General features: G+C 38.2%; 1 protein-coding gene across 9 annotated transcripts in view; it reads right to left on the reverse strand.

The window, feature by feature from the left end:
- The window catches only part of foxp1b (forkhead box P1b), a 187,013-nt gene that overhangs the window by 147,696 nt on the left and 11,488 nt on the right, over positions 1-27,829 (reverse strand). For all 9 annotated transcript variants that reach the window (XM_025059801.1, XM_025059804.1, XM_008320440.3 and 6 more), the window contains one exon: positions 7,594-7,650. The gene's annotated coding sequence lies outside the window, so the exon portion shown is untranslated. The remainder of the gene's footprint in view (positions 1-7,593; positions 7,651-27,829) is intronic.

Consider the following 27,829-nt stretch of genomic DNA (forward strand, 5'->3'; position numbering starts at 1 on the left):
TATTGCCCTTCAATTATTTAATATAGACATTAATAATTTAACAAAAAAATGTTCACCACTATAATGAAAAAATGCAAAGCTACAAAACTTGCTATTACTTGAGTATAAACATGTACACCATTGGTGTTATCAAGAAATGCTGTTTTGGTTTTTTGCTCAATCATTTCATGTCACAACTGTGAAGAAATGAGATATCCAAGTTGACCAAGGTTTAATTCAGGGACAGATGATAGAACAAAAGGTTTCTAGTGGAAGGCTAGCAACAACCTCTAGATTTAAGTCTATCACCAGGCCATAATATGATATGATATTACATAATGATATATAGTTGACACTGATAAACTATTAATCTAGTGATGACAGCTGTATTTAAACACGTTATGACACACTGCTAAAACATTCATAATGGAAACCACATATGGCACAGCATATAAAATTATTACTTTTTTTCAGATTTTCATAATTACACCAACAGATGCCACACCTCAGACTGGCAATCCCTCACTATGGTTAACCCTGTCAGAGCGCGGTCAGGACCTTTTCCTAGCCCTTCTGTCCCTCTTCCTCTCACCATCTCTCAGAGGCCTGTCCACTCTGTGTTTGACCTGCTGCAGTACAATGAGGTAAGAAAGTGAGGGAGGGAGAAGAGTGATGGATGAGACTTGACTGATCAGTATAATGAGTCGAGGATCGCCTTTAATCACATGTTCCCACTAATCTAGACCCTACTAAAACATTTGGTGATGGATGCAAATGACTAAAAAAAAAAAAAACTTGCAGACTGTGGATGGTCTTTTATAAATATATTTATGAAATTTTGAGATTTTGCACATTTGAGAATTTGTGTACTAGAAAACAAATATTACTAGTCAAAGAATTAGGGTTGTTCTTTGCATAATGTTGTGACCTACATATTACTACATTAATGTAATAGGGCTTTCAAATGCCTCAAACATGAAAGGCAGAACAGTTAAATACGTTTCTGCTAGGTAGCAGCAGATAAAAACTATATAAAAAAAGGATAATCAGAGTTGTTGAAGAAGATCTTTGTCTTTCTTCAATTCCTGCCAGAATATCAGCATTCAACTGTCTTCAACTAAACAGGCTAAGATTTTAGTCATTTATGAGATCATTTAAACTAGATGATTATTATATTCCATTACATATATTTTTTGTGAGATTTTTGTTTGGTCGTGTCCCGTGGGTTTTTTCCTGTTGATATACAGTATATGTGTCGTGGCTCAAAAAAGGTTGGGAAACACTGAGCTATTAAAAAGTTAACTAACAGAACACAGTGAGTGTTTTTGTACAGAGGTTTTTAACTCAAAAACAAAAAAATAAAGTGGGACACATGAAAGGGAACTAGCTGAGAAGAAAAGTTGAAATCTATTCCCAGATAAACTGCCTACGGATCCACGTGAAATGATTCCAACAAAAGTGGTTTGGTGTGTTTACATTTTAAAACTAGAATGCAAAGTCTTTGCAGCTCACGGATGTAATTTTCCAGCATGTGCTAGACAAAGACCGTGTTTGTGTCACTCAGTCCGTTTCCATCTCTCTCTTCTTTGTATCATCCATGGCCTACAGTTGCAAACAGTGTTGTATGCAAATACTAAAAGCTGTAAAGCATTATATTGTTTGGCGTTAACATTTGAATATATGAATGGCCACGTTTTAGATCTAGATTTCCCAGCAATTTTCATACTCTGAACACTGACAGTTAGGTCACCTTTTTATCAGGCAGAATACTTTGTACACAACAGTTGTTTGACATTTGATTCTTGCGGTGCATATGTTTATGACATGCCAAGTCTTCTCTCTCTCTAATGAATGGTTACTGCACACGGCTAGTGTCAGAACCACAGAACTCCATCACCCACATGTGTGCCACTTAACCAAATTGGCCAGGCTGATAAGCTGTATTTAAATAGGCACGTTGCTGGGCGTGATTACTATCAGTGAAACTTCCCCCCCACGCTTTAATGGAAAGTTGGGCTGTAACTTAGTGTGGGTTACAGCTGCCCTCAGGAAAATAGCTCAATTACACCTGTGAATATAAACACTCACTCGGATGCAGGAGCGGTAAACAGATGTGGGGTGACAGTCTGAAGTATGTGATCAGTCAAGCAGCTGTTATGGCACCTTTATTTTTTTTTCACTTGTTCTGATGATAAATTTCAGCACCTCAAAACACTTTCTCTTTCTCCAGCTAAACACCAAGCTGCTGTGCAGTACAATACACAGGGCAGCTACGATAAGCAAATTAACCTGCTGAGAATGTTTCTCAGTGTGAAGTTAATGTCTGTCAGTGCCTAAATGAGAACTGATGCCTAAACTGTCACTATTTATTCCAGAACATTTTCTTCTGGTTCCACTACAATTCTAGAGAATAGAAAAAGATAAAGATAAACTGACACCATATGAAACGCACCAATGTTGTAAAAGCTCTGCTCACTTTCTGTTTAGTTGGTTCTGTTTTTTAGGCAGAAAGTTTAAGTTAAACTTCTTTTATCCTTAGGTTTATTAATATAGCACATAATGTGATGACTGTGTTTTTTAGGACTTAAAATAACCCTATGGCATTTAGAAAATAAAACCAAATGTAAACATTTTCCTGACTGATGTCTTCACTGTCCTCAGAGTAATTCTCACTGAGCTGTGAACCTAATTCACTATGATGCCTTGATTACGATTGATAAAATATTAAAAAAGGATGATTACAAATTTTCTGAGACTATATGTCAAATCAATTAAATTAAATAAATTATTTTAATTTCAACAAATCGCGAAAGATAAAGCAAACCTGTCTCTTGGTGTTCGTAGACACAATTATCATCACATCAGTATTTTTTTTTAAATTGACAAGATCATAAATCTGCCATGTTTCTAAATAATTTATAGTAAAGAAAAATAATATTTCAAATATGTCTCCTCAGAGACACAGGAATTTATTTTATTTTGGTAAAAAGGCCACAGTTAAAATAATTCCATATCTCCTAAATTTGGAGGTGGATTTGGCAAAAGTGGTGCTGGAAATTTTTGCAATACATAATGGGCATGGGGGAACTTTGATCCCTTTGTTTTCTCTTCACTGCCAGAGAAGAGTATTCACAGGCATGTGATGAGATGTTTTTTGGTCCTTATAAACTGTACAACTGTTCAAAAAAAAAAAGACATCCCCTGTGGTTATGGTCTCATTGTGAGTCTACCTTTCACTTGACGAGCGTGACACTCTTTAACGCAAAGTGAGATCAGAGCTGCAGCACGCACTCTCCAAGATGACAGAGCGACTGCGAGTGTCGGAGAAGTCTACAAACAGGCCTCTCTTCTTCTAGACAGGAAGCTTGAAGCAGCTTAGATGCCGCTATGTATCGTCTGCCAGCAGCTCTTGCCGACTTGTCACAGCAACCACTTTTGATGGTGTGTGCAACACTGCGCTGGACGGCTGTTTTGATAACAGCCTGTGTGACATATCCGACGCGAGTCATGTTGTGCCTGTGCCTGGCTACGCACCAAGCACAGCCAGGGCAAATGGACCTCTCATCCCCACGATCATGTTTACATGGCTCATGCTTACAAACAGGCCGACCGTGTGCGTGTCATGCTAAAGGGCAGGAAGCATTTTAACAAGACACTGCACCTGTTGTCAAAAACCATCAATCCTTTCTTCTTAGTCGGGGCCTAGGCCACAGACCTATACTAAAAGATGCATTATCGGCTTATAGAGCCTGCCTAAAATCTTAAGTACAAACAGGGTAGTTATCAAAGCTACAGAATAACAAGGGTTAACAGGAATAGACTGTATACCACCAGACATACATGGACATTTGGAATTGTTGCTAGAGAATGTTTTATTAATGTAGCAAAATCAAGGATATTCCTTGCAGAACTCCCACCGTCAGCTTAATCCCAAGAGCGATGACCATGGCTAATTGGATCTATCCAATCCAGCCATCTATGAAATACATATGCTGCATCAGCAAAAATCAAATGACATTGTTTCACTCAGTGTAAGGCCAGCCCAGCACTAAAGAGTGGGAAAGGTATTTTTAAATGGGCTGTTAACAGCAGTCTACAAACTGTGTAACTTGTTTCTGTGTCCTTGCTGTCGACTCAACATTTAACAGTGACGTTTAACTACATGTTTATATCCAAAGTGCATCGTGTGGTACAGTTCCCACTGAAGGATTTCTGCGACCTTACTCAATGAGCTCGCAAACAATACACCTGTACGACTGAGTGGACATACACATTTGAAAGAGGCAAATTAAGTATATTTAAGTATATTATATTTTCCCTAGACAATTCACAGTCATGCAACACAAGTCTCTCTGCAGGAGTCAATAATTTAGCTTTTTGGGTTTTTTTTTTTTTTGTCTTTTGGTATCTTGTAGTGCATTTAGTTTCACTTCCTCCTGATACCTGTGCAGCAGCCGCATTGTTTTGAATAAAAATTTTCATTTTTAAGCAACAACAATTTTTCTTCAGGACCAGGTAATATCGTTCAGTAATTCTTTTCTCTCTTCCAGTTGATGACTACATGAAGCAAAAACATACATTTACAACTGTTTTTAAAAGATAATTAAATATGTTTTTCTTGCGAAACATAAAAAATATTAGCCAAGGAAACCATTACTGTCCTGCAGCCCATTAAGAGTAATGGGGGTAACTATTTTAGTAATTCTATGGTTGTTGTTTTTTTTCCCAAGGTAAGAGTTAGTCAAACTTGCTTTCAACTAAAACAACCAAAAATGACCAAAAACATATGTATAAATATATTTAACTTACTATTTTACTTTTTAATTTTAAGGGCAAAGTACACTTTAAATGGTGTGTAGCTGTTGGTTAATTTATTAAACATTTAACCATTTTTTCCAACTGAACTTTTATTTCATACTCACTTGCAAAAACAACCTAAACCAACAATCGGTTGTATCTAACACACCATTTTCCTCGGTAGTCAAACTCAGAACAAAACAAAAAAACAAAAGACCTACAGTATGTACACTGTGTATTAAATGTCAAACACTGGCCCCCCCTTGTAAATGCCCCAATTCAGAAGGTGTGGGGGAAAATTCAGAGGTAGCTCATTTACATTATCAAATAACAACACAGTCACACTTTCCATCTATTATCAACGTGTTTTCCAAAAGCACTAATAATGAAACAAATCAGTGACTTTGTTGTCAGTGTATGTTTGAAAATGTGTGATTGTCACAGTTTAAAAAAACCCATACAGTTAGCAAAGTGTGATCGATCACAGCGACTGCCGGTACAAGCAGCCTCAGCAGACCACAAGACAACAGGCACGGCGGGGAGCCTCAACGCTTCGGCACAACTCTAATATATTCAAGGAGGGATTATTTACTCAAGGGCTGCACCCAAGGACCAGGCTGGCCTTCATTAGCCTCAATCTGACACGGATGTGAACAACATGTTGGCTCGCTGCATTAACATGGCCTCTCCTCCCTTCTCTTCTGACCCCAGAAAGTCATGCCACATCTAAGAGATGCACAACTGGCAGCCTTTAACGAGAGCCTCACATGGGTGTACATTGAGACCTTAATTATAGACACTATTGGATCACTCAACAACTGGGATTGTTGAAAATACAAGTTAAGTTCACAACACCTTTTTGTCGCTCTGATTTAGGGAGACACAGAGGTCATTTTTGTTTTAGTGAATACAGTCCCACGGACATAAACTTAAGTCCCAGCAAATTACTGATTTCATTTTTCCTTATTTCCTTTTAATAGAGATGAATTTAAAAGGCAGAGGGAGGTTTAAAATTTAGCTGCTAATTTAGAACTTGAAAAGTGTTATGACATAAATTGCCAAATTACAGTATCAATATAAACTTTGTGCTAAGATTTAGCAATAACAGAATGAGGAAAACAATTTGACTACAACACAAGTGACAGTCTCCTGACAACATTTCAAAACAGATTCTGGCCCCTAGTGTAACCTTTCCTATATGTTTTATTTTATGTTTTATGGCCAGCTTTAGTGACAGACAACAAGAAGCCTAATAATACTTAAAATTAAAATTTTAAATGTATTAATTGTTCTAGAGACTCATGTTTTAGCATTAGATGATTAGATTTACAATAAAATTCGTTGTACTATTAAACTCAATTCATTCAGCTTTGTACTATGGGCAAACTCTGGCCTGGGGGCCAAATACGGCCCATTAGGCTTTTTAATCCGGCCCGCCAAACTTGCCAAATTATGTTATTATATTATCTTCTCATTAGACTTCTGTCATTTTGCGATTACCCTGCAATTCCCACGTTTCCCCAATTGATGGCACACTCAAGGGGTGAGATGTAGCAATGGAAATATGTGGGTCAAAGAGATGAAAAGTGTAACTGTGAAAGCAGCTTGTTTATGTGGACAACATAGGAGTGGACAACAAAAAATATATCTTTTCACTGAAGAATGATTACGGACTGTAAGACTTATGTCAAGAAAATGTTGTGGTTTTTAAAGAATACTTAACCACAAACAGTAGTAAAGACTAAAAGCACTTGTGTATGTCCTAAATGTCATTTATCTTGGTTCACACCAGCACTCCAGCTATCTGCTGTTGGTCTGGGCCCCTGTCAAATTTTAGAACCCATTGTGGCACACAAATCAAAAAGTTTGCCCACCTCTGCTCTAGCACAACCAGCAGGATACATTTATAAAGAAAAAAATGTCATGCTGAAATGTTTTGAAGGGCATTTTCTATCAAACCCCGTCTAATAATGAAAACAAAAACACTGCTTTAAAGGTGTTCGTAAAAACATTATTGTTAAAAAAGATATATTTTCCAGACTCTAAAACATCAGATATTTACCCAGCAGTATTCAGTTAAGCTGAGAAGCAATTAGTGAAACCCAGAAATGCCAGGAGAAAACGAGAACTTCCGGAGAGCCTCGACCTAAATGTCAGCAACATCAACCTGAAAAGAACTGTGGAGATGTAAATCATATCTGACCAAGGTCGACAGGGAGTGCAGAACAAACAGCGGGTTTAAGGTGAAGTCTTCCCTGCGTGAAGGTTAGACATGTTTGGTGTTTACACTACACTGCAGGCTTTGAAAATTGTTTTGCAGTGTGGAGTCTGCCCAGGGTCATTGTTTGTTTTTGACATGTTTATACACCACACAAGGAGTAATGACTTCTGGGATGTCCAGGCGATACCTCCATGATCGACTACACTATCTGCAATTTCTCTTTATTCTCCAGGTTCACTGTCAGCTTTCAGGGGTTCGACACGGGGAGGGCCCGCACCAACACTGTTTCTTGTTGTCATGGTCAACATTCAAACAAACATCCAACACACAACATCAAAATTGACGTACACATACGAGTGCATCAGCAACAAATGCGAGGATGGGCTGCTACGAAAACCCTTTTTTTGCCAAATAAACTTTGGCACGCCACGTTGCAACAGTTGCCCCTTTAAAGACATTACAAGGTGCCGTGTGTTAGTCTTGCGTCAAACTCTTTAATGTTTTGATGAGTAAAAAAAAAAAAAAAAAAGAACTGTATTTGTGATTTAACTGACTTGTACTGCTGCCGACTGACAGGCAATGTGTGAACGACTTACTTTGATCTCTGGCTCCACAGGACTTCACCACTGGAGTCTCCTGGCTGGAGCGACAGGCTGCAGACAGGAGCAGGGGGAGGAGGGAAGAAGAGGAGCAGCAGTGGGTGACGTGAGGTGGTGGGGAAGGAAGAAAAAAAACAAGTTATAGTTAGTTGAAACTCAACAGTGACTAAGATTTAGAAAAAAGATATTAACCTCACATTCTCTCTACATTGCTCACAGGCATGGGGGCAAAAAAAGTACTCATCAGTGCATATTACACGACTGTGCAATTTTTAAGTAAGCCGTTACAATTTCTAAAATGCACATACAGTTGCAGACTGGCACCTGGAACACTGCCCACTCCAACTGTATAAAAGACTATATTCCTCTACATCCTGACAGCTTGACACTTCACCTCTCAAGTAATTCTTTCTATTCAATTCAAAGAACATCTCAGCATCGTTAATCCTGCCTCCTGTCTCTGATCAGTCACCATCTCAGTCATAGTAGAACTCACTCAGTCTTGTAAAACCCCACTTTGTCACACACCATCACTGCTACTTGTCTCCTCCAGCATCCTTGTCTTCACCTCCTTTACTATTTATTTATTTTCCCTTTCCTGTTTCTGTCACTCGTGTTCACGCACATTTAATTGCTGCAGTTCTTCATTACTTAATTACTACTGTGAGTCATCACCACCTGTTCCCTACTCTGACCCCAGACTAAAATGTCATCTGCAAACATCAGATTCTACAGAGTGATAAATGTCACAAAATAAGTAGGAATGTCCGATATATAACATATATGTCGGATATAACTTTTTTCCGATATCCAATATGCCGATACTGTCCAAACAAAAGATTCCAATGTTAACTGATACTGATATATATCAGAGCACTGAGGCACCTGATTGGGCTGTCGCCAGTATATATAATATAAACTATTTTTAGAGCACACATCATTTCACCAAACCTAGGCATTGCGTTAACGGGTTTTCAATATTGGAGGAAAAAATTATAACAATTCTTGAAGACATTACATAATTATGCTGATATCGATCGGCTGATGTTATAGGACATCCTTAGTATAAATGTATAAAGGACTGGTAGAGTGCATTACGTATGTAATTATTATACCTAGCGTAGTAAATGAAATGGTAAATAATTCCTTCATCAACCCCCCTCCACAGAGCCACACATCAATCTAAAGAGCTACATATTTAGCAGCTCAAACAGAAATCCCTTGACACATTATAAAAGAAGTGAGGAGAAATTAATTTGAGAATTGCTCTAATTGCATTTAAACACTGCTCCTCCCTTAACCTTACATCAAGCACATTTAATTACTGGTTGCGAAGACCAAATCCCACAGTGTTGATGGGAAAATAAAAACTAGGCTAATCTTAACCATAATAATGATGTTTGTTTAAGCCTGATTCAGATCAGCACACTCTCCCTCTCAAAGTCGAGTATTGTGCTTTCCTCCCACTGCCCTATGACCCTTTGCCTTAACTCTCTCCCTCTGTATGCTCTCACAGAGGGAAGAAACGGCAAAATGTGTTTCCTGAAAGGGAGGAGAGGTGGAAAAAGCCCATCCTGCCCTGAGAATCAGTGCGGAGCCACCGCCACTGGACTTTCTGCCGAGGCAGCAAAAGTTTCCCGTGAGAGGGGCGTTTGCCAAGTCAAACTGGGCTTTTTCTCTTCTCTGTGGGACGCTGACCGCCCATGTGGGTCTGTGCCGGCCTTCCTGAGGGCTCACTGCAGCTGGAGCACTTTGAATAAAGGTAACAGCCATGTCACAGCTACTGTAAACTTGCTCGGCTGCTCCTGTCAGCAGAGCAAGTGTTTTAGTGGAAGTGACTCCACTAAAACACAACACATTGTGTTTTGTTTTTTGTCCGTTCCACCAACCAGCTTTTAGAAGCCATGAATCACAAAGACAGCGAACACAAGCAAGAGGGCCATCACTGTGCTCTGTTCCTGCCAAACATAATGCCAAGAGACGAAGGAGTGACATTCAGCTCTGGGGTTTAAAAATATAAGCAATTTTGAAAAATGATTAGAGTCTTATTTTATTGTTGAGGGCCTGCCACAAGAGAGGAAACCAGAACAATTAGCTTGACTGACTTTTTTTCTATCCCGCTAAATTTAGAAACACTAATTAGTTTTACACTCATAAAGTCAACCTGAAAACGACCAATTACAATGTGAAAATGAGACGTTCAGAGGAAACAGGAGCTCGTCATTTACACTCAATGCAAGTCTCATACACACAACTCAGCTATGATGACTTCTACACACACAGAGGATGATTGGCGTACCCAATAAAAAGATGTCCTATTTCTCTTGAAGACGGAAGTTAGACATTTGCAACATCAAGCTCAGTAAATACTATCAGTAAAAAAAATTGACATCAGTGAATGTAAAAAAGTACTTTTAATATAAAGCGATTACAGCAGGATGGTAGTAATATGTGACCTAAACAGGTTCACCAGAACACCAGATTTTCTTATAATATGTGGAAATAAAGAAATGATGTTTAATGTTTAAATATATTTTCTTCCCACCCTGATACTATTATTGAAGTGTATTGAATTTTAAAGTAATATTTATAATGATCATGTGATCAGTATTCAAATAAATACATTTATGAACATTTAAAACCTAACAATGTGAATGTAAAGTGTCTTTTAAAATGGTTGGCGACTGCTTTTTAGGCTACAGTTCATGTTTCCCAACACATACACAACTTAATGGAAGCCAAAAGCATGAGATAAAAATCTCTACCAATAGATTCTACATGCCTGGCTGTAATCTCCAACAGCAAGTCCACTCTGTGCTCAATGTTAATGGACCACATTTGAATTTGTTTTTCTGCTAATAGCACTCAGTGACCTCCAACAACAGCGCTATGCTGGGAAATAGATTTGATGTTTGATGAGATTTGGCACATCAACTATACTCCTGTATATTTAGAAGAAAACTATTACAGATCTTCGCCACCACATCAAACTCAGACTGAGCGGTTTGGTCGTGCAGATGTCTGGAATAGCAGGCTGTGGTAGAGGATGCAGCGCACCAGGCCGACCACAGCACCAGCTGCTCTTAGCTACCTACTAGCGTTGACCTGCTGACCCCATCACAGGTGCCTTATTTTAAAGAATCTACTTCTCCCAAAGCTGCAGAAATACTTATTCTGAAACTTCAAAAGGGTTTGTCTTCAGAGTAGTAGAATATTTCTTAAGTTGACTGCTTTTAGACTTCACAGCTCAAGGAGCCACCTTCGCATCAGTCATTGGAAATGAACAGAGATCTGCTTGAAATTATCCACAGGAATTTTATTGTTATTCCCTAAACAAACAGCGGCAAGTGTTTCATCACTGTCGGAGAGAAGACGGATGGGCTGTCAGTGCCTTCCACTGCCCAGGATAGAGCTCCTGGGCCGGGAGGTGGCTAAAACGGGCCAGCGCTATGCTTTTCAGGGCGGCATCTTTTACTAGGAATAATTCTCAGATGCCAGGTCAGTGCCAACGTCCTTGCAGCCAATGGCAGAGAGGCCAGTAAGTTCACATTTACTGCAGAGTGTAACTGCACTGAACATCTGCTCATGAATGAAAGCGCTGCCCACTAACTCAGCGAGTTGAGGCCCACTGATGAAAAATTCAACGTTCTCCTCACTGGCACGCTTGTTTTGCACTATTCTCCTGAGCCCTCAGAATTATATTAAGAGACTTTCAGCACGGCCTGGTGTATCTGAGAGAACAGCTGGCACCAAAAAGAGATCTGCTTCTCGGCAAGAGCTGAGGGATTTTGTACAAGATCTGCGTTCTCCGACAACATTTGTCCTTGAAGAGGAAAATAATTGTGAGGAGGAAAAAAGGTGTTAAGTGCCTAAGTAAAATAAAAAAAACAGAAGCTACTGTACTTAGAGCTGATTACAACATGACTGACAGAGAACAGACAATAACTGAAATAAATGAATCAATGCAGAGTAAACAGAAAAAAAATGACAGGCCATTTTGGCAGCACTCTGTTTATCAGTCTATTTAGCTCGTTGGTTTTGTAACTGCAAAGGTACAGCCCCTAACCATATAATATGGAATCAGTTTAATCAGAACCAGAAACATTGGGTTGAGGGGGTGCAATATCAAAGACTTTGGAAAATATGAAGGCAGTTGCACCTACATTTCAACAATTTTGTACCTCAGCATGTTTTGTAATAAAAATGGAATATATTATGGACTACGAGCCAAGTACAAACAGTATATATATATATATATATATTCTCCATATGTGTATACGGTGAAATGTTGATGATGAAATAGTTAATCTGTTTAAAAACTGATGAAGGAAGTGAGGACTGAGTCTAAACACCAAAAATAAATGTTACCACACTTTAATTTCACTTCTTTCTTTTGGTGAGATACATAATCTCATCATTTTTGTGTCAGCAAAGTTTCTCTAACCTATGAGCCAATAAAACACTCCTGAGTAGATTTTTAAAAAAATCATATGGATATCAAAAAAACATTCCAAAAATTGATTCCAAAATGCTAAATACCAGTCAAATATACACTCTAAACACAAAGAAATATATCTACAATGTAATAAAAAAAGGGAGTAATAAACCTGAAAGTAATACTAATCCTGAATAGTCATGTCCAGCCAGTCAGATTAACTAAGCTTACAAGTCATGCCTCTAACCCAGATCTGAATTCAACGGAAAAACAACGTGTTGACAGGAATAAAAAATAATCAATTTCCATGCCCCAGTAATTAGTAGTCATTATTCAAAGGTCCAAAACAGTCAGAGTTAAACCTGTGCCTGCCCCAACTATTTGAAGGTGTGGCTTCATGTATACATTAATGAATGTGTTGATTTTTACAAATTCTTCTAATAGGTTTTGTTTTTAATCAACACAAATGGATTTAACTATAAGAAAATATTGTGTAAAATAAATGGGCACCAGAAATTAAATTTAAATTGTGACATGTTTGTGAGACTACAACAACATTAAATTAAACAAGTACTTGGCATACAAGGTCATTTTGGCAGATTAGTTTTTTTTCTTTAATACAGCATGTTGAATAATGTGGCAAATGTGGCAACAGCCCAAAAAACAAGACACTGAAAATTACATTTAATATTGCCTCTGAAAAGCAAGAGAAGGTCTAAAGAGAGAAGCTCATTTAGCTGGTGACAAATGACAGCACTTTGTCTTCTTGACAAGATCCTTTCTTCATCAAATGTCCAACTTCACATGGAAATAGGAAATCACACATTATCACACTGACAAACAATTACAAGCATGCCATTAGCAGCAACCCCGGGCACAAATCCATTAACAAAACACAATGTTGCACACCACGCCAGCCATCAGAAGAAACACAAGATGTAGATGAACAGACACAGATGAATCAATCATGAAACAAACAACCTGATGCTAACAGTGTATGAGGGATCTAAATGTTAGGGGATGAGAAGGGCTGATAAAACAAGGCAATCTCCAGCAACAAAAAGTTTCTCATGGCTGGATAAAGATTTATGTGTGTTGATGAAATGTGAGCAGCACTGGCTCCATATTAAAAAAGTCAACAGTTGGTAAGAGTTTCTGTACAAGAGACCTAATCAGATATGGAGCATTAGTCTCTTTCTTTAATACATCTGCCAGTGTCAGGCAGCAAATGAAATCACTGGCCTCAGTAAATATGACTGCTTACTTACTGCACAAACACTGTTGACACCTAACCTAATTTCAGCAGCACATCAGAGTAAAGGCGTACAGGGGGTAATATGATGTTTTTAATGAAAATTCCTTTCAACTTGAGACCTCATCTAGATAGCCGTAACACATGGCCTTTTTAATAAAATAATTGTTGTGGTTATTAAAGATGATTGTCATCACAGTCACGATGACAAAATAATTCATCACTAACACCTGGGCTTTAAATAGCTGCAAATTATGAAGCCATGCCACCAGATCCTCCCATCATGCCCTCCCAACATAGACAGAGAAAAAATGGTTCCATACTGTGGTGGTTAGCACGCCACCTTGCAAGCAGACAACAGATAGTCTTAGGTTTGATTCCCAGAAGAACCACATATGCCTAATGGCCCCTGTGGCAGTCGGCAAATTGCAAATACATACTTAATGGCGCCTCCTGTGGCAGCCTGTGCCAGTTGCAAAGACTCACACTGTGAACTTCTCCATTGTGGGCCGAATAAGGGACTCAATTATAATTAAATGTTAAAAACAAATCCAGGTGAATGGCTTCAATATTTCATCCAAATAAAATGAGTATGAGATATTATTGCAACTGTCCAGTAACAAGTTTGTTAACTGTGGGAACTGTGTACAATTAATAATATCTAACCATATAAACAATAATGTGTTTCCAAATGTACTGCAATTTTGATGTAATATTACCAATATCAATATATCCAGTTTCATCTCAACAATATATTTTATTATTTTACAAGTAATTAATTCTGGGTAAAAAACACAAATCAACACAGACATAAAATTGTGTAAATTCCCACACTACTTCTTTGAACAACTAGAGAACAAAAAGTTGTCAAAAAGAACCTGTATCAGTGTGGACAGGATAAAAAAGGTCAGTTTATTTTATTTTGATAGGAATCATGTTTAAAATCTACATGTATCCAGGCTGTAACATCAATAGTTCACATTGCTTTTTCACAAGACCAAGAAAAACTCAAAAGATCCACATCAATATAAAAGTGTTACACTGCTTGTCCACTGTCCACTGTCCACACACTGACACACGTGGAGCACACGTTTGTGCAAACTTTCACCAATCTTCCCCAACCCTTTCCAGTCACTATGCTCTTGTTATGCTCTTATTTATGTATTCAAAAGAAATAATTTACAGTGATGGCATGCAAACTTCCCAGCATGCCTTTTAACCTGTCGTTTTTCAACTCTCTCTGCAGCAGGATGTTCAGGGGAAATGCTTTATTAAGATCCTGCCGACATGCGGAGCTGCTGTGACTTACTGGCACATTACTGTCTAAAAGGCAAAGTTATTTAGACCAATAAAAGGCTAATATATTGTTGGAGTGGAATTACACAGAAGTTATCTCTGCCTTAATAACATCACCACAACCTCTGATGTTGTTTAGATCAATAAAGCGCATTAAAGTACAGACCTAAAGCACAGATAAGACCGACAGAGAAATATACAACCAGCCAGCAACTCAGAGAGCAGAGGTCTTTCTCAAGTGAAAAAAAGAAACAACAGCAAATGAAAAAAGAAAAAACAGCTTGAAAAAAAAAAATAATACAGCAACAAACAAAAAAAGCACAGCCAATGAATAATAAAAATAATAAAAAAAACAAAACAAGGTAAGGTAGTTAAGGATAGTGAAGCTTAAACAATTAGGGTACCCTCAAAAAAAAAAAAATGTGTTGACCCACATCAGCTTAAAGTTCATACTACGACATTTAAAATTGTATAATATTTGTTAATACTGAGAGAAGATTTGCAGTTCAAGATTAATCACTATTAATTTTTGGATTTCAAACTGAAATAGTGGGCCGTATTAACCCACCAATGTTCCACAATAAATCTCAGGGGTCTGATCACAAAAGAATTTAAGAAAAAAACTATGGGTTTGATGCACTTTGGGGATTGTGGTAACATTAGTGCACAAGGTCTTGCAGGACGTAGTTGTCATTAAAATATAAGGTTTTGGTCAGATTGCAAAAGCGCAAGATATAAAGTGTAGCTGTGTGTGTGTTTGCTTTCAGTGCTGCACACGTGCCTTTGTAATTTGCAGCACAAAGACAGACGCCACAGGAAACCACAGTTTGGATGATATCTCTGTAAACATGCAAAATAACAAACAAGACTTAAAAAAAGGAACACAAAAGAACAAAGTGTCCTGCACGATTCAACATGTTGTCAATGGAAAGTTTAGTGGAGAAACAACTCTTAGAACAACTCCAGATAGAACTGGGGTTCTATCACTCTGTCAACGTATGTTTTCACTGCACAAAACTACTGTGGACATAAACTGTCCTGTCTGCATGTCAAACATGCCATACATAGATGAAAACACTAAAACCAACTACTGTTGTCAAGACTCTGAACATTTTCTCAACCAGAAGGACGGCCACCTGATCTTCAATCAAATAAATAACAAAACCTGTGTTTATATAAACATGATGTGAATTCACATCAATTAAAATTAAAAAAATAATCGCCAGCAAGGCCTAAGGAGTAGGCTGCATGATCTCAAAGAGTCAGTCATATCATGAGGGTTAGTTGAGTGTTTCGTTATATAGTATAACTTGTGCAAACCAGTGCTTTCAGAAAAGCAGCCAGATCTAGGAAGTTTGAACAGCACTTCTCTTGGGGTCTTTTACTAGGTTTTCCAAACCTGGCAACAGAAACACAAAAGTATAGAGCAGTGCTGTATACCTCAGTGATGACTTGGTTAAGCATTGTTGAAGCCTGTATAAGGCAAAAGGTCCATAATCGATGAGCGGCCATTTTGCCTTAATATCTAGAAGGAGTACTATAGATGCCAGTGAAGTACAAAGAAGGTCATGACAGGGTTGCTGTGTTTTGACAAGCAGTTAAAGGAAACTGGAAATATTGCATAATTAACTGTTATTTTTCAACTATTGTTGTGACAGATAAGTATACATGGGTGGTGCAGGTCTTCTATCAGATCTACAAGATAGCACTAAGTGGGCATAAGTAACAGAAGGGGTCCAAATAAGGGTGGGATTATATAAATCGCTGTGGTTGAAGAGATACTTCTGGAAAGTTTGGAGAAGAAGTTAGACCCAAGAAGGAGGTAGATGATCTGATGTTGTGACTCATGAAGATAGGATAAATAGAAAAAAATACTTCTTTTGTTGAGCACATAATATACTTTTATAACAAAGGCTGGCCCTAATCCTGGAGAAAGCACAAAAATGTGGCATCATCTGCATATTGTTGAATGTTATGTTGAAATACAGAAAATACAATTTGTAGTATTAAAGTTGTCAAAGATGACATCAGAGAAGATCTTTAAATGTTTTTTAAAAGGTTTGGCAAAGAATACAGGATCACACAGGATCAGCTTAGACAAAACAAATGTTGCCAATTTATTAATATACTGTAAGCAAAAAAAAAAAAAAATCAGCAGAAATGGAACAAAGAAGCTTCCAGGAAAATGAGACCATTTTCTACCAGCTTCAAGTAAAAGCATAAATAAAGTGTGGCACATCTTTTACCTTCTTCAATTATCAGCCTTTTGACATGCAAGCTGAGCACAGTTTAATTAACATCTCAGGAGATAATGGGGTCGCTACTCACAGATCAATCTAGCACATATATTATCTGCCTTTTTACCAATTCAGCCGCATGTGTTTTTTTACTGCAGCAGAAAAATACTCCTTGATGGATGTTTTTTTTTTCTCTCCCCTTTTTTAGGGAAGGGCCATTCAGTGTAAAATAAGATAATAGGTCTAATGACTAATCCAATTGAGCTCATCTTCTGAAACATTAATTAGGACAAAGCCAAGTGCACAGACACAGAGGGGTGAGTCTATCGCCATAAATAACGATCTTCTTTTTTCCTTCATGTGACCATGTTGTTTTTGTCAGTTAAAGACAGCATCACCGGAGAATGGTCACATGTCAAATAAGTGAAGTTCTTACAGACTGTTCCTTTAGTGATTACAAGTGCTGGTTCTGGATCATTTCAGTCAGTGCAATACTTAACAGTACAATGGGTTCTGACTCGGATCAAACGGGCAAATGTCTTTATTCACCTGTTTAAGTAAAAAGTTTGTCTGGAGTTTAGTTACTTCCTTATTAACATTATTTTCCTTATAGAAACAGAATAGAAATGTCTAATTACTACAACAGATATCATAAAAGGATCCGTTTGATGTTTCAAAGGAACAATGTTACAGCAGTCTTTCTGAAAAATTATTTTTATTTATTTAAAAATATTTTAAACTATTATCAAAACACCTCGCTTATGTCATCACAGTGGCATTTATTACCAGGAGGTGCAAAGGGGGGTTTACAGTACTTCAGTTTTTCAGTTCCTTACTTTGATTTAAATTCTGGTGGTCTGCAGTGTAAGGAACCTAGGCTGTGAAAAAAAAAGTAACGTAATGAAAAAATGTTTTGGGTGTATCACAAGTTCCTTTTGTAATATCTAATAGAATATTTAATATTGAAATGTTTACATAGCAATATGGTGTAATGTGGAATATTTCCAATGGAAAAAATAAAAATATTTTATTAACAATTCTTTATCTTCCTATTTTGTTTGCCTTTTTTATGTATAGACCAACATTTGCGAAAAAGCTGTAAATACTCAGTAAATATTCAATAATATAAAATTTTAAAAATTCAAAATCAACAGGCATGACCAAAGAGAGGAAAAATACTTTTCTTTCCAGAGAAACTGTGTTTGAAGGTCAAACACTATGAAAAAAGAAAACCTTAAAAAAGCCATAAAAATGGCAACAAGCGAGGAAGGATTGGAGAGCTAATGTCAAGAGGTAACTGTGAGACAATTGCCGCTGCTGTTGTTGTTGCTGTGGGGATTGTTTAAAGCAGCAATTTGAGTGTATTATGAACTCACCGCTAACTAACCGCTGCCTGGACACATGGGGGCTGTTTTAACAATTTAGGCCTTAACAGATGTGCTTTTTATGTGGCAGGTTCTCCAGAGTTTAGATGCTGCTGTCCACATAGATGAGGCCACGAGGCAAGCCATTAAAACCTACCTTTGAAGCTTAGAGCGGATTAATGCAGACATGACAGCCAGTGAGGGGAGATCACAAATGCTCACCTTCACAGCACAGTCACATGATTTTCCACATGAAATATTTACCAGATTAGAGTAAACCTCAGACTGGACCAGCTAAAAAAACCTGAGGTACTGCTGCTATATTGCTTATTTAGATTTTATATCTAAATATTAGTTATTTTTGTTCAAATTGCTAAGCAGGAGCAGCAGCGTCACCACCATCACCCATTAAAGAAAAAAACAAAACTAACACCATACCTATTTCCATATTATCTGTTAATTTTTAAAAAAAATCAGTACAGTGCTGTAGAATGTTGATATGGTATTGTGAAATTAAATATTTCGATATTCCAGTGTGTTCATATTTTCTTACATTCCTATTATTTATCATGTCAAAAACACACACATGACTTGTCTGATGCCTCATAACTCACACTACTTGTCATACCAAGACATACCCTCGGTGGTCTTTGTAGTCCACGGGGACAAAGTTCTAGTACCTGAAGGTGCTTCACCACCTCCTGAGTCAGACAGGAAGACATGCTGAGTGAGACCCTGCCTCCCACACAATACAGGCTGCCCGGCCCTGCAACAGGTCAACCCCCTCCTCCCCTGTTACCTTCTCCCTCAATAACCCACTTCCTATACTTGAACAAACCCAGGGATTGTAGTAATGTGAGGGTGGAGATGAGACAGATGAGGTGTGTGTGTGTGTTTTTAAGCATGTGTGTGTTTGTTGAGGAGGGGGGCAGGCACATCCTGCATGAAACCGCATCCTGAATAAGCGTTGCAGCATCTCACTGTAAATAAATACTCTCTCCACCTCGCAGTTTCCTTCAACTGTCACCGCCTTGGCTCCCAATCACCTTCAAGTCCAAACAGGAAAATGCTGGGAGGCAGGGGAGACGGCAGATATGAGCTTTAATTTGCTTCTCTCTGCACTTTAGCCTTGGTGTATGCTGCTTCCTATTCTGCTGCTCTGACCAGCTGCCCTGGCCTTTCTCCAGACCTCAAGTCCTTCCTGTCACCTTTCATTGGCACATTACCCAAAAGGACCTGAAACTCCCTTTCAGTTTATGCAGTATTGTTTGAGACGTTCAAAGCCACGCGCAACATCCTCAGAGGAGCGACGCTGCCTTGTTACCTGGTAATCCCCCCGAGGACCGCCAGAGGAGATGCAGCAGAACAACAAAGCGTGACAAAGACAACAACTGAGACGCCACAGGTCCTGGGTCCATAAACTGCTTTGCGTTGCAAGATTCAGTGTTTGAACCTCCTTATTAAGGTGGTTTCATGTGGTGGTGAAAACTAATGTTTGTTGTTTGTAAATGTAATAATTTATAAAATTGCAATTTGAATACAAAGTGAATTAACCTCATTTCCCATTCAGAAACATGCAGCTTAAACCAGATTTATTGATAATTTATTGACAATAAAATTAATTATATATCAGCCGCTGAAAAATATAAGAGGAGAAGAAGCCTCTTTGACCAGAGACATTACTTTAAAGCACAGCTTCTCACTAAGAATATCCTAACCTGCGGTCTGCTGGGATCTGGGTTGGTCTGCGACTGTTGCTGTGTTTATGTTTTAACCTGAGGACACCCGATTGTTGCTCATTTCCTGTGCACAGACAAAATAAGCACATAAAGGCCAAAATGTGCTCTTCCCTAGCCTTCACCCACATCACAGCACTTTTCCGCACGTGGAAAACCACAGATAATTATACAATTAAAACAATTTTCCGCATCTATCTGTCAGACGGATCTAAATCACCATTTGAATGACACTAATGGAATAAGCCGCTTTCCTTTTCCTTCCCGGGCAAAGCTATTCTCACCAGTTTCACAGAAAGCCAAACACAGAGCCAGCAGAGATAGAAAGAGAGAGGTAGAGAGAGAGAGAGAGAAGAAACAACATTTTTTGTGTTTAGCGAGATGTCATTCTATGAAATTATGAACCAGTAGTTGTTTTTTTGTTTTGATAAAACCTTACTGAGCAAGTTTAATGGGGAAAGTTTACTCCACTAAATACACAAAGTGACTTCAATCGACACTGATATAATTTATTATGGCAGCGGTCAGTAGCAAAAAATGTCACATTTCCTATTTTCATAAAACAAAGTTATCAAAAATTCCCCACAAACTCCAAACAGTTTTTCACAGGTCCTCTCTAACTGGTAGCCTTCAGGCTGCTAATGTATCACAACCTGCTTGAAACAGCTCTGGTAATGCTACACATAAAAGAAAAAGGTTACATTTACTGTCAAAAGAGGAATTTGAAAAAACGGCAAACATAAAAACTGGTGTTCCGGTAAGAGAGTATGTGAGATCGATGTGGGTTGTAGTGTAGGACAGTCACAAGGTTACCATGTTGGTCAACAGTTTTGAGAAGGCTGTCTATTAGCAAGATGACTGTTTTGTTTTTTTCCTTTCTCGCCCACAGGCAGTCTTGTTGTCATATCTATCTCCCAGGTGCTCTGCAATGTTTTGTGCTAAAATGTGTCAACAACTCGTATCATCACGACCACCACAAAAGGTACTTTAAGGCATGGCCCACACCTTTACCAGGAAAGTGTACTTTTAACAGTATAAACAATACTATTTATGCCTCAGTAGTTTGGTGTACTTAAAAACATGTTATCTTTTCACTCTTGCCCAGCTCTTGAAAAAACTTTAAAATATCTCATTTACACAGACGCACGCACAGGGTGTGACCAAAACAGGGAGGATTCAACCAAACCTGAATCTGGATATCCTGTGTCCCCGTCCACCCACTGTGTACAAAGAACACAGAAAGGAACAGCCCCTCAACACATTCAGGGGAAATTCTTGCTTATCTAAGTCAACTCTGACTCCCTCAGAGGAGCGCCATCACGTAGAGAGACACCAGTAGGTAAATGTGTCTGCTTTGCTTTAATAACGGAGACTAAAATTTATGTTACATATTAGACGTTTAAGTTTAGTTTCAAGGATTTGGTATTTACTCACAAGCAATGGTCCAATCAACCGACGACAAGGAAAAGCTCACATTCCTGGCAACCATTTACAGACTTTTTTTTAATCATAAATGAGGCATTAATTGTGCAATATTCAAAATAGGAGGAGAATAATAGGACCCTTTTCTTCTCTGTGCATTAATCTGCCCTCTGTCTCACGTTCTTCCTCACAGTTTTGAACTCCGTCTCCTACACGGCCATTAAAGAGATATTCTGAACATGTCTAATAAAGCAAAATAACATCTGTCAGCTGCAGAAGAATTCATTAACACGCGGCAGCCATTTCAGCCCCTAAATGCATTTCTTTTTAAATGATTACTAATTCTCATATGCTGTTTAATGGATGTTTTCTGTAATTAATTGCCAGACAAAGGCACGGCCAGTGCAGCAAAGTTGCAAAACACAACCTGACAGAGAGATTGGGAAAGATAGGCCTGCTGGGATAGTTTCATCTTCATGCCTGACCCCCCCGCTGCTGGGAATTGCAGGAGAAGGAGGGAGAGGGGGTGGGGGGAGACTCTTCTTCACCGTCAGAGATTTAATTGCACGCAGATTCCATTACCTCTGCACAAATGTCACATTCTCTTCTGATCAGGGGGCATGGCAGCCACTGGCAGAAGAGCTGGCAAGAAGCCAGACTTTAGTGCAGAGAGCATTCAGCCAAACAAGAGTCCCAGAGCGGACAGAGGTGAGCAGGGGGACAAAAAGACAGCGGTACGGCAAACACACTAAAAGCCACAGCAGAGTCGTTAACACAAAGCTGACAGTGCAACATTTAGGCAAGGAGAAACCACGCCTTATTTATTAAATGATCAATGAAGACTGACATATTTTAGGAAAATCATCAGGAGGATGACATTTTTTAAAATCCAGCCCAACCACTTGGGGGCACAGTTGGTGTCTTTCTAAGGGAAACTGGCACAAAGGTGTAGTGGGACTTCAGGTCAGAGGTCAGGTCAGACAACAAGGAATGTTGGGGAGGAAGTAGAGGAAAGCATTTGAAAAGGAGTAGAAAGGCAAAAGTGGGACAGTGAAATGGGGAAGGAGTTTGTACTGGTTGGCCAATAGATTGAGTTGTAAAAGACATTCAGTACATACAGCAGGTTAAGTTGATAAAGGATAGCGGGGGCAACAAGCTGGTTAGGGGACATTGCTTTAAGTATGTGGAAGAAGTATTTAATGAGCTGACAAATGAAACTAGAGAGATTGAAGGACGACCTAACTTGACCTCTGCATTTTCACATTAATATACAATCAATATCTTATTATTTACTACAATTATTTCCCATTTATTTCTAATCTCAGTCATATTGAGATTTCCGAGTCTGTATGTAAATTAGCCAGACAGACTAGGGAAACAAATGAACAAATTAAATTAACAATTTTTGTATTTTCCATTTATACAATTTTGTTCCTCATAGCAATCTAAAACATTAAAAAGGCATTATTTCATCTTCTTAAATTTTAATCATACCCACTAAAGCTGCTATAATGCTGATATTTTCTCCACTGATTAATTCTTTGTTCTACCAAATACTTGCAAATTGTCAAGGACTTCAAACACTATTCTCAAAGCCCAGAGAGATGCTTTAAATGTCAAAGGACATGGCAAAGTCATAAAAAAACGAAAACAATAAAATAAAATATTGTGCTACTGCTTTAAATTTCCCAATAACTTCATGCTAATTGATTTTTGACTCAATATTACAGAAACAGAGATACAAATATCAGTCATTAGTGCACATCTTGACCAGTCGAGCATTGCTTTCATAACTTCAAAGAAGCCGTCATCCTGGATATTATTCAGTCTACGTTCCTTCCTAATGTATTTGGCTATTGTGTCAGTCAGCTGTTGGTCCTTTAACTTAATCGCTCCCCAGTGCTTTTTAGGTGTGAATGACACGAGCAGGGCATTTTATCTTAAGCTAGAGCCTCCGCAACGCATGCTGGGCATTGAGATGACATTTGAAGTTGAAGCTAGATAAAATCTATGCATCAGTAGAACACAACCAGCCAGAAACGTAGTGTTCAGTGAAAGTGTCTTTAAATCAACTTGAGACTAAGTAGCATTATTGTTTTGCATTTATATGATGTATATTTAATCACATTATTGCAGTGCTGGGTTTAATAACACTATGAAAAAAGGTTGGCTGTAAATTAGACATGACTGACCTTGATGATTTGCATACCCTGCTCCAGTTTGAAAATCACTGGTAAAAAATTTGACATGTCAGCAACAAGCAAGCCCTGAAGCCAGTCTTCATAAAAACAGCACTTGAGTATGATTTTTTTTTTTTTTTTTTGCAAAATAATTGCAGCACCACTGTTTTAAAAATGCAATTTTTAGAACAACATTCAGCACTTTTTCCATTCATACACAATATCATCATCATCACTATCATTCTTACATATTATTGATGGACAGAAATAGGGAAGTAAAAGGCTCAGTGTACACCTGTTTCCTAATCTGCATGCTTTCTAACAGATGGAGAAACCTACTATATTGATTTAGTATAAACTAAAAAAAAAAAAAACCATGTCAGACAAAAAAGGGACATGTTTGGACTGACATGTCAACAACCTAACGACTTGAATTAAATTTATTGAAACTAGATATAGCCATTTAAACAAATGTATAAAATATAAGTGACTCGAACATTTTCCACCTGCCCATATCATTGATACATAAGGGAGCGAGAGACAGAGAGAGAGACAGAAGGAAGAGCTAGACAAAAGTGGAAGGGGAAAAGATACAAAGATTACATACAGGAAGTGAAAAGGTGGGGAAACCCCTGTGCTGATTCGCTGAGCCCACAAGTACAGAAATGTCATAAGAATGAGCAAAAGTAAACGTGATTGTCGTCAACCACAAGAACATGAAAAGTTTTAACACCCAAGCTGACAAGACTTTGCTTTTCGTCGGCTCGTGTTTCATATCTGAAAATGTAGATAAGCTGCGGTGCACAGACAAATACTAGTTACATTATTTTGAATATCAGTTACTGGTCTTTGGTGCTCAAAAAGAAAGCAGACGCTGACTTAAATCAAAGACATGAGTCAGTCCAGAACTACAATTGTAGCACAATACTTATGTTTTACTATTCTCAAATCCAAAACCTGTGTACAACTGAAAAAGATGTAGAAAACAGAAAACTGAAAGTGTTCTTAAAATATGTTGTGTGACCTCACATTAACATGGACAGGTCTCATTTGGGTTTTTCCCACCTTGCCTAATACTTACACCAATTCTTTCAAAACTGCTAGCACAAAAAAGTGCCTGAAGTAGGCTTTTCTCAACTATCTCAGCAACAACATTTAAATATGTTTTGAGGTTAATTTGAACTTTAAATCGAGAAGAAAAAAAAAATCAGATGAGGTGTCTATCTACACATCACATTTACCGAAATGATCACAATTCCCAGAATTCAAGTAAGATGATTAACGAATTTTGGGTCAGATTTGTGATTTACTTCAGCAAATGTCTTTCTACAGAAAAAAACCTTGATCGTATCTGAGTACTAAGGATTACAAATCTACATTTAAATGTAGGTGTAAAATGACTTGACCTGATTTAGCATAGGATATTTTCAAACGTTGACTTTTGGGAAAAGGTCAAGTAAACCATTTAGGACCACTTCTACATTTCAATCTAAATAAAATCACAAATACAAATTCAGTAAGAATCCTGGTCATAAAAATATCACAGTTTATGACATAACTGAGCAAGGACAAGTAAACCATAACAAAAACAGTTGAAAAGACTTGTTTATTCACAACCCTGGCTTTGAGCTCGAACACATTCATCTGTCAGAAGACAGATGAAGATGTTAACGACTTCCACATATGGTCCAGATCATGCAAATGAAGCAGCAGAACGAATGCCTTCTGGTTTTGTCTCTGTCACACAAGTGAATGGCTGCCAGTGTGGCTTGTTGCCGTGTGATAGATTGTTGTAGAACTTTGTTGTTTCATGCGACTGCGTCTGCATCTCCTGCTGCACAGCTGAATGGCAGCGGAACAATTAATTGGCCTTCTCTATGAAAAAGCAAATCAGATACCAAGACTATAACTCTTTCTGTGTGTGAAGTGGTAAGAGCTCTTTGACCAGACACAACAAACCCGGAAGCCTGAAGTCTCATCGTCTCATAATTCATCAGTGAGGAACTCTTTACTGTAGTCCTTGTTTCCACAGCCAGTCTACATTCCTGGTCTGCCATCTGCCCCCAGATAAGAGCCTTCCGATTACTCGTCTACATGCCTGTCATTACGACCAAAAATATGTTGCTGCGCTAGACAGCTTACCATGTGGATTTACGACTGCACTGTTGTATCTTCAAGCCCCTTCAAAGGGAGATCTGTTTCTAAGTTTCCCTCACACCGAGATCTACGGCAGAGGGCACTCCGGGTCTTTGTTGCCACCATGTATCTGACATAAAACTGCATCAAGCCTTTGAATTGCGCTAAAAGGAATATTCAAAAGAAATTGGAATTGTGTGTGGTCCCGTGAAAATCGCACAAACGTGTACCCACTAAGCAGATCACTCTGATATGCGATCTTCATGGCAACTTAATAAAAACTAACAAAAAAAGTGGTAAGGTTTTACAGCACAATACATTTGAAAATAAAACAGGCAAATACTATACGGCCATCCTATAGACGCTAAGGTACAGTCGAAATAAGTTTCACCAACACGATCAAGCCTTCTCACTCCGTGGCCTCTTTCAAGACAGCTGCTCGGCACACATGCTCCCCAGTGCTCAGAACATGTGGTTGCAATCTTGCCTTTCCACTCAAATTACAAACTATGTCAGTTTAAAGAAAGTCCTCTTTGAGCCAATTAGCAGCTAATTGGTAGCCATTGAATAAAGTCTATATAAACCTGGTCATTTTTTGAAAAACTTTTCTTTTCCACTGGCACAGTAGGTTAGCAATTTCATTGTAGGAAATCTAACATATAACACTGAGGTTACTAACATTAGAACAGAGGGATCTATTTGTAATCAATGGATAAGAAATAAAAGCTAAATAAAATAAATCAACTGCCATAAATATTAGCATGTTAATTGTTAATTTTTAAAAAATCATACTATATCGATACTATATCGATACTGTATTGTATTGTGTGTGAAATATAAATATAGTGATATATCAACATATCTGTTTTCTTAAATACCTAGTGTAGAGACAAGTCACTTTTTCTGGACGTGGACAGTTTGTGATTCAATAGTTGTTTCAGTAGCAGGGATGTAGCCTGACTCAGCTAGAATCAAGCAAGTGAACAGGTGTTGCACAGTTCATGACTGAGGCCAGGAACATTGGTGCTGCGTCGGATCAATGGCTTCACCCATTAAGTCACACCACTCCCAACCCTTCATCTAATAAGATCCGGTCTTTGGGAACACCCCTCACTGACCCAGGATACTGGGGACAATTATTAGAGAGTGTTCTTTTAGGGCTGACGCCCACTTGACCCGGTAGCGTAAGACATGTATGAGATCCACATGATTTAAACTCCTTCCCAAGATGTGCTGACAAGGTTAGCGGGTCAGTGCAGACATTAACAGGTCAGTGTGTGGCCCACTTGGGAACAATTACTCCCAGTCACAGCTAAGTGGACACTTGATTGAACACGGCTAAGGCAGGACACACTTCCCACAGATAACAATCCCCAGAGCCATTTAGGATAAAAAGCCCTTCGTGATATAGCCTTATGGGCAAAATTCATCTTCTCTTTCCTTTTTATAAGAATGTAAGAGTGTGATAGAAAGCCTTTCTCTGGGAAAGATGAGTCTCTCAAAAGCATTACCATCCTAATAGCTACCAAGACACAAAAACACAATTACAAGGTGACTGTGAGAAAGGGCTAAACAATTGGACGAACTGCTGAGAATTCATTCTTTTATTTAAAATTGATCTAACAAAAGAAAGAATTGTCAAGTTAAAATAAAAAAAAACACAATTGAATACACACTCACAAATAAACCTAACCCTAACCCTAACCCTAACCCTAACCCTGCTCAACCTTTACCCACTGATAATGTGACCCCTCTCCCAACACACAACAAAACATTTGCATTGAACATCTGGTGTCAAAAGGACAAACACAAAGCAACAAACACACAAAACCACTGGCTTGTTTAAAGACAACAACAAATAGTTTATGTTTTCTTTCATAATGTGTGGGTTTGAACACAGTCTGGAGAGAAAAGTTAAACTAAACATATGGTTAGAGTTTGTTGCAAATGATAAAATAGTAAAGTTAGACCTGCAGTCTCTAATTACGTATCCTCATTCAACAAACATTTATCCAGTATTTGCATAAGTTGTGTGTTGTTGTTGTTGTTGTTGTAGTGGCGTTGCCTCTTTGTTCATTTCCTGCATTTGTTTACTTAAAATATAGTTTTCACACTATCGCTTTCTCTGCCAGATGATGCAGCCCATGTGGGCTGTTAGGACCTTGAAATATCACG

Source organism: Cynoglossus semilaevis, chromosome 11, assembly GCF_000523025.1.
Source record: "Cynoglossus semilaevis isolate Cse_v1.0 chromosome 11, Cse_v1.0, whole genome shotgun sequence".
Classification (NCBI taxonomy): domain Eukaryota; kingdom Metazoa; phylum Chordata; class Actinopteri; order Pleuronectiformes; family Cynoglossidae; genus Cynoglossus; species Cynoglossus semilaevis.